The sequence below is a fragment of the Ruditapes philippinarum genome, unplaced genomic scaffold (genome assembly GCF_026571515.1).
Source record: "Ruditapes philippinarum isolate M1 unplaced genomic scaffold, ASM2657151v2 ctg444_1_1_1_1, whole genome shotgun sequence".
In the NCBI taxonomy this organism is placed as follows: domain Eukaryota; kingdom Metazoa; phylum Mollusca; class Bivalvia; order Venerida; family Veneridae; genus Ruditapes; species Ruditapes philippinarum.
Genome location: NW_026854090.1, coordinates 52926 through 58925, shown reverse-complemented (window position 1 = coordinate 58925; position 6000 = coordinate 52926).

Genomic DNA, 6000 nt, shown 5'->3' with positions numbered 1-6000 from the left:
GTACCAGTAACGATGTTTATTTCCTAGCTGTCTAGAGTCAATCAAGGTCAATAAAAATTAAAACAATTAAATATATTCAACTGGACTAAGTGGCGATCTTGCTAGAATCGCTCCTCTTTGTGTATTAAACTGATGCTTAAATACGTTACCTACATTAATAGTCTGTTTTAATTGATTACCTGTACCAGTACAATTTTCATTTCCTAGCTATCTAGAGTGAATCAAAATCAATAAAAAATAATACAATTAATTTACCTATGTTCCTCTAAGTCATTAACTATTCCATCGCGAGTTATATACACAGTTATTCTTTAATGAGCATTCGGAAAATAAATATAAATTTTAGTTATTAAATTGCTTGGCTTTTAATACATCGTCAAATATATTTTTCAACAAAATTAATAATGAATATACTGTCATATATGTTTTGCTGGTGGTTTTGTAAGAAACAAATTATCGCAATATCAACAAAACAAACCGTCAGCTTATTGTGTTTTACTTTGATTTCTTAATGCAGAATGTGTCAAAGGTATTCAAATACAATATGTCATTCGAGCATACACTTTTTTGTTTTAATTGAAATGACAAATCATGTTGAATTTTAAATTTCAATATGAACGAAACAATGTTATAGCCCACAGGCATCTTTGTATTTTGAGCAAATAATGCCCTGAAATTTTTAATAAGAAAAAGACCCGAAAATATGAAACGTCGAAATACAAAATAATGTTGAGATTTTTAATGTTGAATGATATAAAAGTATACTATTTCCTTTGCAAGAATTATAAACCTTAAGAATAAAATGTATCCATGATCGACTCTCGAAAGGGTTGTAACATAGAACGTCCTCATACATATTGTATATATATATATATATATATATATATATATATATATATATATATATATATATATATATATATATATATATATATATATATATATATATATATATATATATATATATATATATATATATATATATATATACTAAATTCAAAGACAAAATATTATATCGCCATTCTAAATAAGGCTCTTTAACAGTTCAGCAATAATAACTGCATATACTGTTCGCTCATTAAATTACAAATATTTTTCTTTCGTACGGGTATTTTAGAACTTTGTTTTTTAAAACGCAAACAATAATTTTGTAAACTATGGACATCAACTATATAGATTTATACTCTTTAAGCCGACTGTTGCGTTCAGTTATTTAATGAAAGAAAAATATTTTTTTTTTGTTTTGTCTTGCAGTTGGTTCCTAAAGATGTATAATATATACGTAGGTCACCTTTAGCGACATCTGGATCATCAGTATACATTTGTTTAAATTATTCATAAAAGTATTGCATTGATATAGGTAATTTTAGAACTATTCCATTTTATTCTTATGATGTAACAAAAATGGAAAAATGTGATTTTGGAACTATTCCATTTTATTCTTTCGGTTTAAAATTGTGTGACATTATTTTCATTCCCAGGTATAGTTTCCAGAATCGTGTTTAAAATAGTGAATGTCACCCAGATATATCATACTTTAAAGCCGACAAAAAAACATGATTAATTAGAAAAATCTAAATCAACTGAAAAAAAATGTAACAAGACAATTGATTTATGTCGCTGTCTTTCGTAGAACATTTTGATTAGTTTGACGATCTTGTTGCTGCCTGTGATGTTCGCATAACCAGTCAATCAATATAGCCGCCACTTTGTGGTGATTTAAATGTTTGATTCAAAAATAAATTAAGGATTCTGTCATAATAAAGGTGTTCTCTTATACATAAATTCTACCGGATAATTGTCAGTAAAGGTTCCTCTTTTTGTAGCATGTTGATGTGAAAGTAGACTGACAAGTTTGCGTTTGTACTGATACTGGTGTACGGATAAGCAATGAAATTTATTACAATGCACATGTACAATGTTTACATGATTACTACACTGCTTCATTTTATTCCATACAATGTTTACTTTCCTATTACGTTTCGTTTAATAAACTAGAAAATTGGGACAGTACAAAAAATACTTTGTAATCATTATACATAAGTTTAAATACGCGTTAAAAGATATTTTATATTCTAATAATAAATGATATCCCATGTAATTAACCAACCTTGTTCTGACAGGAAAAAAGGAATATATACCTGACTTCTGAAAATATAAGAGGTTGAACTTATTATACACTAACTGCAGATAGAACACATTTGCATTTCAAATTTGGATTTTGAAAAATATTCGACATCTTGTTTATATTGAAGCAATTATATCGTACTGTAGCTGTGCATAAAACAAAATCAATCAGACCAAAAACAATCGGACATTCTCAGGCATGAATATACCGATTTAAATGTTATTAAAAAAACGTTATTCTGCTCTAACAGTTTTCATGTTACAAAATTATTATTTTTAATATTATTTTACTTTTTACTGTATTTTCAAAATATTTAGGTCTTTACAAAGTGTATTACGAATACGTAACGCATTACGAAATATTCGGAGCACTGTATAAATGAGTATATCGTAACAGCACTATGCTAGTGATATTTATAGACATATAGCAAACTGAGGCTGTACAAATTGATAACAGGAAGATAATGAGCGAAATAATGGGGGGTCACCGATTTTATATTAGAATGATCTGAGCTAGTATTTGGAAATTTTGTTTAATTTCAAAGGCAAATAATAACGTACAAGGTTACATTGTGTAGCAATGCATACTTTTAACTTTTAGTCAGATTTCTTTCAAATTTTAACTACCTAAAGGTTTTTGAAGCCTCGGTGACTCTCTAATCAATTATTCCTTGATAAACTTGATATATATTTGAAGTACGACGAATGATTTATGTAATATGTTACTTAAAAACTTGTATGCACGTGTGTGATTCTCGTATTGTAATACTGACAAATGAGTATTATTCAGGTATCCAGCTACGTAAACCGTTTGAAATAATCTTACATTGAAATTATTGTAAATCTTACGAATGTTTTAAATTCATTACAAAAGGACATGCATCAGCAAAAGAGCCGCCTTATATTTTCCTAAAAAAGACCACAGGTTGAGGAGCCATAACGCCATTGATCCAAACAATGAATCTCGCATGCAGTTGATAGATGCTGAACTTTTAAAGATGCTAAGCTTAATGGCAGCCTCTCGTCATCGTTTATAATGACAAAACAGTTTTCGAAATATCAGAAATCATTAACATTATTTTATACAAAAATCATAATGATGTATATTCAAAATTCAAAGTAGCGGAATCTCGGAGCAGCCATCATTTTAAAGCCATTTCAAATCCGTAAAATTAAATAGATGACATATTTAAACAAATTCTTTTTCAAAATTGTGTACATCATTTTTGATTTAAAGCCTTTATGTTAAAACTGTAGTCACTATCAGGTAAGATAATTGTTAAAAAAAGTGTTTCACATAAACCTTTTTAAATTCATTCTTTTTACATTAGAAACATAGACCAAAGTTATAAATCATACTGAGAAATTGAGAAATATAATATATAGAATCAACACAAAAGAAGTGATTTATAAAACATGTACTAGAATTTTATCCTATTCTTTCATGTCAAAAAGTATAACAATGACATTTAAAAACCTTCGATGCGACATAATATCAACATAATAATTTCTTCTGACATTTCGATCAAATTAGTTAATTGATCAGATTTTCCTCCCCATGCAATAGACATAATTTAGAAAATAAATAATAGAAGGGCAACTGACAACTCTCTTCAGTTCTGAATTCAACACATTCATCTTATAGGCTACCATTAACTCTAATATCTGAGATTATGAAGAGATAGAAGTCGACTCGTCATATTGAAGTGACATTATCCTCTTTTTTCACTGTAAAGTTGAGTTGCATTAGTAATATATTTTAAGACATTGACTCTTAAAATTGCGACTGACGAATAATAAATAATGAAAAATGTTTAGGATAAAATATTAAAAAACTACCTTCCTTTTTAAAAATTAAAAGAAACCGATACGGTACTTTAAGAATTATCCATGAGTCACGCGGATTCTTATTTATTTTTGTAAAGTCAACTATAGAGTTGAACATATTTATTGATAGAAAAATGTAAACATATTTTGGATTTTACCTTTGAACCCACAATTCACACTTTGATAGGTATCATGTCACTATAAGCAAATAGATAAATTGCATGTCAATTTTCTGGTTAATGATATTTTTGTATTCACTTCCCCATATCTGTTTACTCCTTTTCTCACTCAATGACATTTATTGCAAACCCCAAAGCTTTTTATGATGAAGCACGTATCTAAGATCTAATACACAGGCAACAAACTATTAAAATAAAATGCCGATAAACTAGATATAGACTGAGATTCATATCTGCATAAATATTACTGATATTTGTACGGAAATATAGTAAAATATGAAAGCGAATATCAATAAGGAAAGGCGACATTCAATGAACGTTGCCTCCAAAAACCCTGGCAACACTAAGTCATCTAGCAATCAGCTTAGAATGATTAACTGAATCTCAATTGGTATCATCGAGTTATAAAAACAGGCGAAATAATTGCTTTGGTTTGCTTTTGATACCCGACCTATCTTTCAATATATATGTATGAATTGATCTCAGTAAACGTCGTTAAAGTTTCCTAGATGGGGCGTCTGTGACCGAGTGGTTAAGTTCGTTGACTTCAAACCACTTGCCCCACACTGCTGTTGGTTCGAATCTCGACAGGGACTTTTGATTCTTTCATGTGAGGAAGCTATTCAGCTAGCTTACGGAACGTCGGTGGTTCTACTCAGGTGCCCGTTCGTTCCTGAAATAATGCATCGAAAGGTTCCTGAGGTCTTCATCCACCAGTAAAGCTTGAACGTCGCCATAAGACCTATACTGTGTCAATGTGACTTTAAACCAAATCAAACAAACAAACAAAAAAGATTCCTAGCATTATGATGGCATTGGCATTTTGTGACAAATCAGTAAATAATTAACATTTAGCATTTGCTTGAATTGTATGGCTTTAATTTATATGTAAAACTTAAAAGGTTTCTTCTAGAGATTGGTAAAACAATTTTGATACATCATTACATAGATAATATCAATATTTCAAGATTGCATCACAGTATATGGCTTGAATGTTTGTCGGCTTTTAAGGCATGACTTAAGGTTTCCTGTTTTAGATATTTTTGAAGGATTTTGATGGATGGTGTTTGAAAGCTTGCTGCTTTTGTATTAATAGATTTTTAAATAAAAGCACAAATGTACCCTACTAACAACCAAACATATTTCAGAATTCCATGATAAATCATTTTGGATGATATGCCGTTCCATGAAAAGCGGCGTATTAGGCCAAAATATTGAATATAAATTTGGCTATCCTCGGATGTTTGAAACTTATAGCAACAACAGTCAAAACCACTTCAACAACTGGAGCTAAGAAATGCATAGACTCAAATAATTTGAATGTATAAAGTCGCCTCTTACGGCCTTAAAAGGCAATCCCTCAGTCACAATGAGGATTTCATTAGTATCCCGTTACATTTCAAATGTTGTAATATAATTATTTATTAACATGAATACATGTATGCTCGCTTATCGCTTAATATTTCTTTTGAAATAAATTATGTTGTAGAGATTAGTTTACAAACGTAATGAAACTTGGCAAATATTTCCAAAGTATCGGTTTTGTCAAGCCACAGTGTTCCAAATTAAACACTCTTTCAGATGATGTGGATTATTGATTCGAAACAAATCATCAATTAAAAAAAAAGACTTATTTATGTTTTATGTTTCATGTTGCATATTAAGTATAAATGAATTATTTCACAAAAACTACCCTACGAATCAAACTGAAAAGGCATTTCTGCATATTTGGATAAAATATAAGTTATGTCTTATCCAATGTTAAATCACTTAGCTTATAAATTTTTTGCACGCATTAGAACGGTTTTTTTGACAATTTGTTTATAAAAATATCAAAACCAATAATGGTTCAGATTTGTATTTTTAG